The sequence below is a fragment of the Ranitomeya imitator genome, chromosome 6, assembly GCF_032444005.1.
Source record: "Ranitomeya imitator isolate aRanImi1 chromosome 6, aRanImi1.pri, whole genome shotgun sequence".
In the NCBI taxonomy this organism is placed as follows: domain Eukaryota; kingdom Metazoa; phylum Chordata; class Amphibia; order Anura; family Dendrobatidae; genus Ranitomeya; species Ranitomeya imitator.
In genome coordinates, this window is record NC_091287.1 from 4,943,941 (window position 1) to 4,958,842 (window position 14,902).

The 14,902-nt window shown below is 55.5% G+C and overlaps 1 protein-coding gene across 1 annotated transcript in view; it reads left to right on the forward strand.

Annotated features, from left to right (window-relative positions):
- GJC2 (gap junction protein gamma 2) overlaps positions 1–14,902 on the forward strand; it is a 139,817-nt gene that overhangs the window by 40,586 nt on the left and 84,329 nt on the right. The window contains exon 2 of the mRNA XM_069729091.1: positions 10,343–10,431. The gene's annotated coding sequence lies outside the window, so the exon portion shown is untranslated. The remainder of the gene's footprint in view (positions 1–10,342; positions 10,432–14,902) is intronic.

Genomic DNA, 14,902 nt, shown 5'->3' on the forward strand with positions numbered 1-14,902 from the left:
TCACCACACACAATCCCGCCCCCAACACATCACCACACACAATCCCGCCCCCCAACACATCACCACACACAATCCCGCCCCCAACACATCACCACACACAATCCCGCCCCCCACCACATCACCACACACAATCCCGCCCCCCACCACATCACCACACACAATCCCGCCCCCAACACAACAGCACACACAATCCCGCCCCACCACATCACCACACACAATCCCACCCCCCACCACATCACCACACATAATCCCGCCCCCAACACAACAGCACACACAATCCCGCCCCCACCACATCACCACACACAATCCCGCCCCCCACCACATCACCACACACAATCCCGCCCCCCACCACATCACCACACATAATCCCGCCCCCACCACATCACCACACACAATCCCGCCCCCCACCACATCACCACACATAATCCCGCCCCCAACACAACAGCACACACAATCCCGCCCCCCACCACATCACCACACACAATCCCGCCCCCAACACAGTAGAAGGTTTACACAGTAAAATATCGATATTTGCAGATGATACAAAACTATGTAAAGCAGTTAATACAAGAGAAGATAGTATTCTGCTACAGATGGATCTGGATAGGTTGGAAACTTGGGCTGAAAGGTGGCAGATGCGGTGTAACAATGATAAATGTAAGGTTATACACATGGGAAGAGGGAATCAATATCACCATTACACACTGAACGGGAAACCACTGGGTAAATCTGACAGGGAGAAGGACTTGGGGATCCTAGTTAATGATAAACTTACCTGGAGCAGCCAGTGCCAGGCAGCAGCTGCCAAGGCAAACAGGATCATGGGGTGCATTAAAAGAGGTCTGGATACACATGATGAGAGCATTATACTGCCTCTGTACAAATCCCTAGTTAGACCGCACATGGAGTACTGTGTCCAGTTTTGGGCACCGGTGCTCAGGAAGGATATAATGGAACTAGAGAGAGTACAAAGGAGGGCAACAAAATTAATAAAGGGGATGGGAGAACTACAATACCTAGATAGATTAACAAAATTAGGATTATTTAGTCTAGAAAAAAGACGACTGAGGGGCGATCTAATAACCATGTATAAGTATATAAGGGGACAATACAAATATCTCGTTGAGGATTTGTTTATACCAAGGAAGGTGACGGGCACAAGGGGGCATTCTTTGCGTCTGGATGAGAGAAGGTTTTTCCACCAACATAGAAGAGGATTCTTTACTGTTAGGGCAGTGAGAATCTGGAATTGCTTGCCTGAGGAGGTGGTGATGGCGAACTCAGTCGAGGGGTTCAAGAGAGGCCTGGATGTCTTCCTGGAGCAGAACAATATTGTATCATACAATTATTAGGTTCTGTAGAAGGACGTAGATCTGGGGATTTATTATGATGGAATATAAGCTGAACTGGATGGACAAATGTCTTTTTTCGGCCTTACTAACTATGCTATGCTACATCACCACACACAATCCCGCCCACCACATCACCACACACAATCCCGCCCCCCACCACATCACCACACACAATCCCGCCCCCCACCACATCACCACACAATCCCGCCCCCCACATCACCACACACAATCCCGCCCCCCACCACATCACCACACACAATCCCGCCCCCCACCACATCACCACACACAATCCCGCCCCCCACCACATCACCACACACAATCCCACCCCCCACCACATCACCACACACAATCCCGCCCCCCACCATATCACCACACACAATCCCGCCCCAACACATCACCACACACAATCCCGCCCCCCACCACATCACCACACACAATTCCGCCCCCACCACATCACCACACACAATCCCGCCCCCACCACATCACCACACACAATCCCGCCCCCACCACATCACCACACACAATCCCGCCCCCCACCACATCACCACACACAATTCCGCCCCCACCACATCACCACACACAATCCCGCCCCCACCACATCACCACACACAATCCCGCCCCCAACACATCACCACACACAATCCCGCCCCCCACCACATCACCACACACAATCCCGCCCCCCACCACATCACCACACACAATCCCGCCCCCCACCACATCACCACACACAATCCCGCCCCCAACACATCACCACACACAATCCTGCCCCCCACCACATCACCACACACAATCCCGCCCCCAACACATCACCACACACAATCCCGCCCCCCACCACATCACCATACATAATCCCGCTCCCCAACACATCACCACACACAATCCCGCCCCCCACCACATCACCACACATAATCCCGCCCCCCAACACATCACCACACACAAACCCGCCCCCAACACATCACCACACATAATCCCGCCCCCCACCACATCACCACACACAATCCCGCCCCCCACCCCATCACCACACACAATCCAGCCCCCCACCACATTACCACACACAATCCCGCCCCCCACCACATCACCACACACAATCCCGCCCCCCACCACATCACCACACACAATCCCGCCCCCCAACACATCACCACACACAATCCCGCCCCCCACCACATCACCACACACAATCCCGCCCCCCACCACATCACCACACACAATCCCGCCCCACACCACATCACCACACACAATCCCGCCCCTCACCACATCACCACACACAATCCCGCCCCCACCACATCACCACACACAATCCCGCCCCCCACCACATCACCACACACAATCCCTCCCCCCACCACATCACTACACACAATCCCGCCCCAACCACATCACCACACACAATCCCGCCCCCCACCACATCACCACACACAATCCCTCCCGCCACCACATCACCACACACAATCCCGCCCCAACCACATCACCACACACAATCCCGCCCCCCACCCCATCACCACACACAATCCAGCCCCCCACCACATTACCACACACAATCCCGCCCCCCACCACATCACCACACACAATCCCGCCCCCCACCACATCACCACACACAATCCCGCCCGCCAACACATCACCACACACAATCCCGCCCCCCACCACATCACCACACACAATCCCGCCCCCCACCACATCACCACACACAATCCCGCCCCACACCACATCACCACACACAATCCCGCCCCCCACCACATCACCACACACAATCCCGCCCCCACCACATCACCACACACAATCCCGCCCCCCACCACATCACCACACACAATCCCTCCCCCCACCACATCACCACACACAATCCCGCCCCAACCACATCACCACACACAATCCCGCCCCCACCACATCACCACACACAATCCCGCCCCCCACCACATCACCACACACAATCCGGCCCCCGCCACATCACCACACACAATCCCGCCCCCCACCACATCACCACACACAATCCCGCCCCCCCCCACATCACCACACACAATCCCGCCCCCCACCACATCACCACACACAATCCCGCCCCCCACCACATCACCACACACAATCCCGCCCCACAGCACATCACCACACACAATCCCGCCCCACACCACATCACCACACACAATCCCGCCCCCCACCACATCACCACACACAATCCCACCCCACACCACATCACCACACACAATCCCACCCCACACCACATCACCACACACAATCCCGCCCCCCACCACATCACCACACACAATCCCGCCCCCACCACATCACCACACACAATCCCGCCCCCCACCACATTACCACACACAATCCCGTCCCCCACCACATCACCACACACAATCCCGCCCCCCACCACATCACCACACACAATCCCGCCCCCCACATCACCACACACAATCCCGCCCCCAACACATCACCACACATAATCCCGCCCCCTACCACATCACCACACATAATCCCGCCCCCAACACATCACCACACACAATCCCGCCCCCCACCACATCACCACACACAATCCCGCCCCCACCACATCACCACACACAATCCCGCCCCCCACCACATCACAACACACAATCCCGCCCCCAACCACATCACCACACACAATTCCGCCCCCACCACATAACCACACACAATCCCGTCCCCCACCACATCACCACACACAATCCCGCCCCCCACCACATCACCACACACAATCCCGCCCCCACCACATCACCACACACAATCCCGCCCCCCACCACATCACCACACACAATCCCGTCCCCCACCACATCACCACACACAATCCCGCCCCCCACCACATCACCACACACAATCCCGCCCCCCACCACATCACCACACACAATCCCGCCCCCCACCACATCACCACACACAATCCCGCCCCCCACCACATCACCACACACAATCCCGCCCCCACCACATCACCACACACAATCCCGCCCCCCACCACATCACCACACACAATCCCGCCCCCCACCACATCACCACACACAATCCCGCCCCCCACCACATCACCACACACAATCCCGCCCCCCACCACATCACCACACACAATCCCGCCCCAACACATCACCACACATAATCCCGCCCCACCACATCATCACACACAATCCCGCCCCCAACACATCACCACACACAATCCCGCCCCACACCACATCACCACACATAATCCCGCCCCCCACCACATCACCACACACAATCCCGCCCCACACCACATCACCACACACAATCCCGCCCCCCACCACATCACCACACACAATCCCGCCCCACACCACATCACCACACACAATCCCGCCCCCAACACATCACCACACATAATCCCGCCCCACCACATCATCACACACAATCCCGCCCCCAACACATCACCACACACAATCCCGCCCCACACCACATCACCACACACAATCCCGCCCCCCACCACATCACCACACACAATCCCGCCCCCCACCACATCACCACACACAATCCCGCCCCCCACCACATCACCACACACAATCCCGCCCCCAACACATCACCACACACAATCCCGCCCCCAACACATCACCACACACAATCCCCCCCCACACACAATCCCGCCCCCCACCACAACACCACACACAATCCCGCCCCAACACATCACCACACACAATCCCGCCCCCAACACATCACCACACACAATCCCGCCCCCCACCACCACACACAATCCCGCCCCCACCACATCACCACACACAATCCCGCCCCCCACCACATCACCACACACAATCCCGCCCCCACCACATCACCACACATAATCCCGCCCCATCACCACCCATAATCCTGCCCCCCCACCACATCACCCCAGATAATCCCGCCCCCCCACCACATCACCCCACACAATCCTGCCCCCCACCACATCACCACACACAATCCCACCCCCACATCACCACACACAATCCCGCCCCCCACCACATCACCACACACAATCCCGCCCCACACCACATCACCACACACAATCCCGCCCCCCACCACAACACCACACACAATCCCGCCCCCCACCACATCACCACACACAATCCCGCCCCACACCACATCACCACACACAATCCCGCCCCCCACCACATCACCACACACAATCCTGCCCCCCACCACATCACCACACACAATCCTGCCCCCCACCACATCACCACACACAATCCCACCCCCCACCACATCACCACACACAATCCCGCCCCCCACCACATCACCACACACAATCCCGCCCCCCACCACATCACCACACACAATCCCGCCCCCAACACATCACCACACACAATCCCGCCCCCCACCTCATCACCACACACAATCCCGCCCCCAACACATCACCACACACAATCCCGCCCCCACCACATCACCACACACAATCCTGCCCCCCACCACATCACCACACACAATCCTGCCCCCCACCACATCACCACACACAATCCCACCCCCCACCACATCACCACACACAATCCCGCCCCCCACCACATCACCACACACAATCCCGCCCCCCACCACATCACCACACACAATCCCGCCCCCAACACATCACCACACACAATCCCGCCCCCCACCACATCACCACACACAATCTCGCCCCCAACACATCACCACACACAATTCCGCCCCAACACATCACCACACACAATCCCGCCCCCCACCACATCACCACACACAATCCCTCCCCCCACCACATCACCACACACAATCCCGCCCCCACCACATCACCACACACAATCCCGCCCCCACCACATCACCACACACAATCCCGCCCCCAACACATCACCACACACAATCCCGCCCCCACCACATCACCACACACAATCCTGCCCCCCACCACATCACCACACACAATCCCACCCCCCACCACATCACCACACACAATCCCGCCCCCCACCACATCACCACACACAATCCCGCCCCCCACCACATCACCACACACAATCCCGCCCCCAACACATCACCACACACAATCCCGCCCCCCACCACATCACCACACACAATCCCGCCCCCAACACATCACCACACACAATTCCGCCCCAACACATCACCACACACAATCCCGCCCCCCACCACATCACCACACACAATTCCGCCCCAACACATCACCACACACAATCCCGCCCCCCACCACATCACCACACACAATCCCGCCCCCAACACATCACCACACACAATCCCGCCCCCAACACATCACCACACACAATCCCGCCCCCCACCACATCACCACACACAATTCCGCCCCAACACATCACCACACACAATCCCGCCCCCCACCACATCACCACACACAATCCCGCCCCCAACACATCACCACACACAATTCCGCCCCAACACATCACCACACACAATCCCGCCCCCCACCACATCACCACACACAATTCCGCCCCAACACATCACCACACACAATCCCGCCCCCCACCACATCACCACACACAATCCCTCCCCCCACCACATCACCACACACAATCCCGCCCCACCACATCATCACACACAATCCTGCCCCCCACCACATCACCACACACAATCCCACCCCCCACCACATCACCACACACAATCCCGCCCCAACACATCATCACACACAATCCCGCCCCCAACACATCACCACACACAATCCCGCCCCCCACCACATCACCACACACAATCCCGCCCCCCACCACATCACCACACACAATCCCGCCCCCCACACATTAAATTTGTACCTGGTAGAAGTCAAGGAAAGAGCTTTGAAAATGACAAAAATGACTGCATGTAATTGTGTTTACAGAGAAATTTTAACTTAATTTATGTTTCGTTATGAAATTTGTTTAGATGCTGAAATGAATAAAAAACGCACATCTTACTGAACACTGTGAATAAAATGTATTATTAGTATTATTCAGATTTTTAATGATTATTATTAACTTCATTTTAAGTTAATTTACCACCTGCGTAAGCGCTAATGAATGTTGTCATTAAAGGGACACTGTCACCTGAATTTGGAGGGAACAATCTTCAGCCATGGAGGCGGGGTTTTTGGGTGTTTGATTCACCCTTTCCTTACCCGCTGGCCGCAATATTGGATTGAAGTTCATTCTCTGTCCTCCGTAGTACAGGCAATCTCACCCTGCCCAGGCGTGTCCTACGGAGGACAGAGAATGAACTTCAATCCAATATTGCAGCCAGCGGGTAAGGAAAGAGTGAATCAAACACCTGAAAATCCCGCACATATGACCCAAATCCAGTCCCGCCAAATTCAGGTGACAGAGTCCCTTTAATAGTTTAATCACCAGCAGCGCTAATTAGATAGCAATGAGCGTGCCGAGCGTTAGCTGGCTGGAAACACCTAGTACTACTATATTGCACTTTAAAAAACTTTCCTCTTTGTTTCTGCACTTTTGCAGTGATTGTGATATAAATGTAAAGGAGATATATATGGGTATTGGATGGTGCTCGGCAAAATCTGCAAAAAAGGCATATAAGGATCTATAGGAATGATTGCAGCAGGATATATGGCTCACATCACCAATAGGATGTAATTCTTTCCATCCCACTAGAGGGCAGTGTAATAATAAAAGAATATGAACAATCCTCTCTATAACATTTCTGCACTGATTGTGAATAGTGGAGACTTGTGACTGCAATTCTTCAGGAGGTTATAATAATCATGGATTGTCTAATCATGTACTACTTACAATCTGTGTATTATTAATTATTGTGTTTAATAATATTTAGAATTGAGTCCTCAGTGGTTGATACCTTTTAATGGCGAACTGAAAAGATGGTAACAAATTGCAGCTTTCGAGACTACACAGGTCTCTTCATCAGGCAAAGACTAAAACAAATTCTGAAAAATCACATATTTATGCACAACATAGCACAGAAAAAAAAGGGAAAAACCATGGATAAGACAGGTGACATGAAGCAGAATTACCATGGGTGATAAACAGTTATGTCCATAAATATTGGACCAGTTGTTAGATAAGGATTGTTTTATTGTCCTGTGATTAGGGTCTCTGTTGTGATGACCCCTCATAGTCTGAGGGGCAAGTTCCTTAGTTGATGTAAAAAGACATAAATCCATGCGACACATTCATTCCTGCACTGAGAGTGTCAGAGGTCGTCATCAGTTTATATTCCCAGACTCTTCTGTCTCTCTGAGATTTGAAGTTACCTTTTAACACAAGTAATCTCATGTCCATAATGTTATGATTGGGAGACAGAAATGTATTGCCACAGATAGATCTATTCTTTTTTCTCTTATTGTGTGGCGATGGGAGTTCATCCTTGTTCTCAGTTTTTGCCCTGTCTCCCCCACATACAGACCCCCAGTTGGACATTTAGTACATATAATTAGGTACACCCCATTAGAAGTGACGCAGGTGAAAGTACCTGGGATCTTGTAGTCCTGATGTGAGTTGGGATCTTTATCTTGTCCGTGGTCATTATAAATGGACGGGTTTTACATTTTTTCTGATTGCAAGGAAAGGTTCCTGCAGCTGTAGGAGAGGACAGGGAGCTTCTGACAATGCTTCTTAGATTTGGGGGCTGCCTAAAACACAGTAGTGGGGGGTCTGGAGGATTGCAGTCGGCATCTTTTTGTAGTAAAGGTTGTAATTTCCGTGCAGCTCCGCTTAGCACCTCCAGATTTGGATTCTAGGTGACTACTAGAGGTACCCGGTTATTTTCTTCTTTAGCGTTGTAATGTAGCAGGTGATGCCTTGATATTCTGGTGGTTCTTGTGATCTGGTTTTCAATTGTTCTTGGATGGTAGTCCTGGTTCAAAAAGGTCTTTCTGAGGCGACCCAGGTGGTGTTCATCCCTATCCATGGGGTTATACGATTGCATCTGATTGGCTGTAGACAATTGAGTTTTTTATTTTGTGTTTAATAAAGAATTGTTGATTTTATTAAGAAGTTCTCCGAGCTTTTTTGATAGGATGATTTAATCGTTGATTTAGGAGAATTAGTATTTTGTGCCCAAAACTATACATGAGCTGCCGGTGTCGGGGGGAAGGGGGTGCAGGGGCTGCCGTTGTCGGGGGGGGGGGGGGGGGGAGGGAAACGCAGGAGCTGCTGGTGTCGGGGGGTGGGGGGGCACATGAGCTGCCGGTGTCGGGCGGAGGGGGGGCGCAGGAGCTGCCGGTGTCGGGGGGCACAGGAGCTGCCGGTGTCGGGGGGGGGGGGGGCGCAGGAGCCGCCGGGGTCGGCGGGGCGCAGGAGCTGCCGGTGTCGGGCGGAGGGGGGGCGCAGGAGCTGCCAGTGTCGGGCGGAGGGGGGGCGCAGGAGCTGCCGGTGTCGGGGGGTGGGGGGGCACAGGAGCTGCCGGTGTCGGGGGGTGGGGGGTCACAGGAGCTGCCGGTGTCGGGGGGTGGGGGGGCGCAGGAGCTGCCGGTGTCGGGGGGTGGGGGGGCGCAGGAGCTGCCGGTGTCAGGGGTGGGGGGCGCAGGAGCTGCCGGTGTCGGGGGGTGGGGGGGCGCAGGAGCTGCCGGTGTCGGGGGGTGGGGGGGCGCAGGAGCTGCCGGTGTCAGGGGTGGGGGGCGCAGGAGCTGCCGGTGTCAGGGGTGGGGGGCGCAGGAGCTGCCGGTGTCGGGGGGAGGGGGGGCGCAGGAGCTGCCGGTGTCGGGCAGGCGCAGGAGCTGCCGGTGTCAGGGGGGGGGCGCAGGAGCTGCCGGTGTCGGGGGGCGCAGGAGGTGTCGGGGGTACATGTCACAAATAGATGTAATGTGTCGCCCTCTGCAGCTTTTGTAGTTATCTTACATCCTCACTCTTCTGTTATGGGGGAAAATATTCTTTGAAACCAAGAAGTGTCAGAAGGTGGGAACTGTTGTGGTGCTCAGTGAGATATTGGTGACGGGGTGACGGCCCTGTGGTCACGGTGTGTCTGTAGTGTTCCTCCTCCGGCATGTCTGGTGTCAGGTACGGGGTTGGGGGTCCCGCTCCTCTGTCCTGTCCTCCGCTGACACAATGCTCCGGCTCTGCTACAATGCGGCCATTGATGACCTCGCCTGAATGTTTCATTGTCTTCTTGTCCCGCAGCTCCAGTCTCTCCAGGAGAAGCCGCCTCCCTGGGATGCTGAGAGGGTCCGGGGGTCCGAAGACTCTGACACTTTCCCCATAGAGAGCAGGTACCGTAATATAACCTGTGTGTATCTGTAGTCACAGTGTGTGGATGTATCCGAGACATGTCCGCTCATCAACTGTTCTCTAACCTGCTAGTCGTCCCTGCTCTCCTCCTAATGGGGGCCCCTGCCTGTAATACAGAGGTGGGTGGGGGCCCCTGCCTGTAATACAGAGGTGGGTGGGGGCCCCTGCCTGTAATACAGAGGTGGGTGGAGGCCCCTGCCTGTAATACAGAGGTGGGTGGGAGCCCCTGCCTGTAATACAGAGGTGGGTGGGGGCCCCTGCCTGTAATACAGAGGTGGGTGGGGGCCCCTGCCTGTAATACAGAGGTGGGTGGGGGCTCCTGCCTGTAATACAGAGGTGGGTGGGGGCCCCTGCCTGTAATACAGAGGTGGGTGGAGGCTCCTGCCTGTAATACAGAGGTGGGTGGGGGCCCCTGCCTGTAATACAGAGGTGGGTGGGGGCCCCTGCCTGTAATACAGAGGTGGGTGGGAGCCCCTGCCTGTAATACAGAGGTGGGTGGAGGCTCCTGCCTGTAATACAGAGGTGGGTGGAGGCTCCTGCCTGTAATACAGAGGTGGGTGGAGGCTCCTGCCTGTAATACAGAGGTGTTCCGTGCCCCGCCCGTCCTCTGCTCTCTTCCCCATCCTCTGCTCTCTGTCCCGTTCTCTGCTCGTTCTCTGCTCTCTGTTCCATTTTCTGCTCTCTGTCCCGTCCTCTGCTCTCTGCCCCGTCCTCTGCTCTCTGCCCCGTCCTATGCTCTCTGCCCCGTCCTCTGCTCTCTTCCCCATCCTCTGCTCTCTGTCCCGTCCTCTGCTCCCTGTCCCTTCCTCTGCTCTCTGCTCTGTCCCGTCCCTGCCCGTTCTCTGCTCTCTGCCCCGTCCTCTGCTCTCTGTCCCGTCCCTGCCCGTTCTCTGCTCGTTCTCTGCTCTCTGTTCCATTCTCTGCTCTCTGTCCCGTCCTCTGCTCTCTGCCCCGTCCTCTGCTCTCTGCCCCGTCTTCTGCTCTCTGCCCCGTCCTCTGCTCTCTGCCCCGTCCTCTGCTCTCTGCCCCGTCCTTTGCTCTCTGCCCCGTCCTCTGCTCTCTGCCCCATCCTCTGCTCTCTCTCGCGTCCTCGTCCGTCCTCTGCTCTCTGTCCCGTCCTCTGCTCTGTCCCATCCTCTGCTCTCTGTCCCGTCCTCTGCTCTCTGCCCCGTCCTCTGCTCTCTGTCCCGTCCTCTGCTCTCTGCCCTGTCCTCTGCTCTCTGTACCATCCTCTGCTCTCTGCCCCGTCCTCTGCTTTCTGTACCATCCTCTGCTCTCTGTACTATCCTCTGCTCTCTGCCCTGTTCTCTGCTCTCTGTACCATCCTCTGCTCTCTGTCCCGTCCTCTGCTCTCTACCCGTCCTCTGCTCTGTCCCGTCCACTGCTCTCTGTCCCGTCCTCTGCTCTCTGCCCCGTCCTCTGCTCTCTGTTCCGTCCTCTGCTTTCTGCCCCGTCCTCTGCTCTCTGTGGTCACTGACGGGGGGGTGAGTATGGCGGCTTCCTGTTGCTCTATATATGGTAACGCGCTCTATATTTAGCTGGTACTGAGGTCCGGAGGGAGAGGGGGACGTTGTGGGGGACGTTGTTCATCGAGAACAGAACCAGGAACCAAGGATAACATGTTCTTCTGTCTATAGCAACGTGTGGGGTTCCGGGAGGTCTCGTTTACTAACCTGGGTGCTCCCTCGTAATCTGAGAGAAGTGGCGTGGGGGGATCTCAGAGCGATCGTGGTCCCCGATCTTCTGCCATGTCTACGTAATAACGTGTGTGGTACCCCGGGTGCAGCACGGAGCACAGCGCTGCTCCCAGGGACCCCTTGTGTTTTCAGGTACAATACAGAGCACAGTGCTGCTCCCAGGGGCCCCTTGTGTCTCGAGGTACAATACAGAGCACAGCGCTGCTCCCAGGGGCCCCTTGTGTCTTCAGGTACAATACAGAGCACAGTGCTGCTCCCAGGGGCCCCTTGTGTCTTGAGGTACAATACACAGCACAGCGCTGCTCCCAGGGGCCCCTTGTGTCTCGAGGTACAATACACAGCACAGCGCTGCTCCCAGGGGCCCCTTGTGTCTCGATGTACAATACACAGCACAGCGCTGCTCCCAGGGGCCCCTTGTGTCTTCAGGTACAATACAGAGCACAGTGCTGCTCCCAGGGGCCCCTTGTGTCTTGAGGTACAATACACAGCACAGCGCTGCTCCCAGGGGCCCCTTGTGTCTCGAGGTACAATACACAGCACAGCGCTGCTCTCAGGGGCCCCTTGTGTCTTCAGGTACAATACAGAGCACAGCGCTGCTCCCAGGGGCCCCTTGTGTCTTCAGGTACAATACAGAGCACAGCGCTGCTCCCAGGGGCCCCTTGTGTCTTCAGGTACAATACAGAGCACAGCGCTGCTCCCAGGGGCCCCTTGTGTCTTCAGGTACAATACAGAGCACAGCGCTGCTCCCAGGGGCCCCTTGTGTGTTAAGGTACAGTACAGAGCACAGTGCTGCTCCCAGGGGCCTCTTGTGTCTCTGGGTACAATACAGAGCACAGCGCTGCTCCCAGGGGCGCCTTGTGTCTTCAGGTACAATACAGAGCACAGCGCTGCTCCCAGGGGCCCCTTGTGTCTTAAGGTACAATACAGAGCACAGCGCTGCTCCCAGGGGCCTCTTGTGTCTCTGGGTACAATACAGAGCACAGCGCTGCTCCCAGGGGCCCCTTGTGTCTTCAGGTACAATACAGAGCACAGCGCTGCTCCCAGGGGCCTCTTGTGTCTCTGGGTACAATACAGAGCACAGCGCTGCTCCCAGGGGCGCCTTGTGTCTTCAGGTACAATACAGAGCACAGCGCTGCTCCCAGGGGCCCCTTGTGTCTTCAGGTACAATACAGAGCACAGCGCTGCTCCCAGGGGCCCCTTGTGTCTTGAGGTACAATACAGAGCACAGTGCTGCTCCCAGGGGCGCCTTGTGTCTTCAGGTACAATACAGAGCACAGCGCTGCTCCCAGGGGCCCCTTGTGTCTTCAGGTACAATACAGAGCACAGCGCTGCTCTCAGGGGCCCCTTGTGTCTTCAGGTACAATACAGCACAGCGCTGCTCCCAGGGGCCCCTTGTGTCTTCAGGTACAATACAGAGCACAGCGCTGCTCCCAGGGGCCCCTTGTTTCTTCAGGTACAATACAGAGCACAGCGCTGCTCCCAGGGGCCTCTTGTGTCTTCAGGTACAATACAGAGCACAGCGCTGCTCCCAGGGGCCCCTTGTGTCTTCAGGTACAATACAGCACAGCGCTGCTCCCAGGGGCCCCTTGTGTCTTCAGGTACAATACAGAGCACAGCGCTGCTCCCAGGGGCCCCTTGTGTCTTCAGGTACAATACAGAGCACAGCGCTGCTCCCAGGGGCCCCTTGTGTCTTAAGGTACAATACAGCACAGCGCTGCTCCCAGGGGCCCCTTGTGTCTTCAGGTACAATACTGAGTTCAGGGACACTATACGGTAATCTAATAGTGCCACCCAGTGCACATATAATATGGCCATACAGTGATCGGACACCAGCTCCACATTTGAAGCACCCTAGTAAAAGTATACACCGTGTTCACACTGTGCCGCTCGTCTCACTGTATTAGTGCTAAGCACTGGATTGCTTCCCGCTTCCATGATTGCTGATGGAGCAACGGTGACAGTGACTAAAGTCAGGGAAATGAGGACACCTGTAGAATGATGAGAGCAGGAGTGACGGAGGACCGTGTGCAGAGGACTGGGTGGAGGACCATGGGCGGAGGACTGGGTGGAGGACCGTGGGCGGAGGACCGTGGGCGAAGGACTGGGTGGAGAGGGAGGGTCTTGTGGGGGGCGGACGGTGTTGTGAATTACAGTTGAGCACTAAATTGGATCTAATAGATTGTTACGTCCTCCGATGGAGAAAACTTGGCATAAAACCTTAGCCTTCATCTTGTACTGGGAGACATTCCAGGAATTTCTACGTCAGAGAGTGATCCCCTGCAGGGACTGGTACATGACTGCCACAGAGTGATGCGCTCCAGTCTGCACATAAACCGCCCTAGACTCCCTTCCTAGGAATATCTACCATCTACACAATATTATACAATCCAATTCCACTGCTCTATCCGAAATTCATAACCAATGAGACTTCAGCATATATAAGGAGATGGTAGTATAATACTGCCCCCTATGTACAAAAATATAACTACTATAATACTGCTCCTATGTGCAAGACTATAACTACTATAATACTGCTCCTATGTACAAGACTATAACTACTATAATACTGCTCCCTATGTACAAGAATATAACTACTATAATACTACCCCCTATGTACAAGAATACAACTACTATAATACTGCAACTATGTACAAAAATATAACTACTATAATACTGCTCCTATGTGCAAGACTATAACTACTATAATACTACCCCCTATGTACAAGAATACAACTACTATAATACTGCTCCCTAT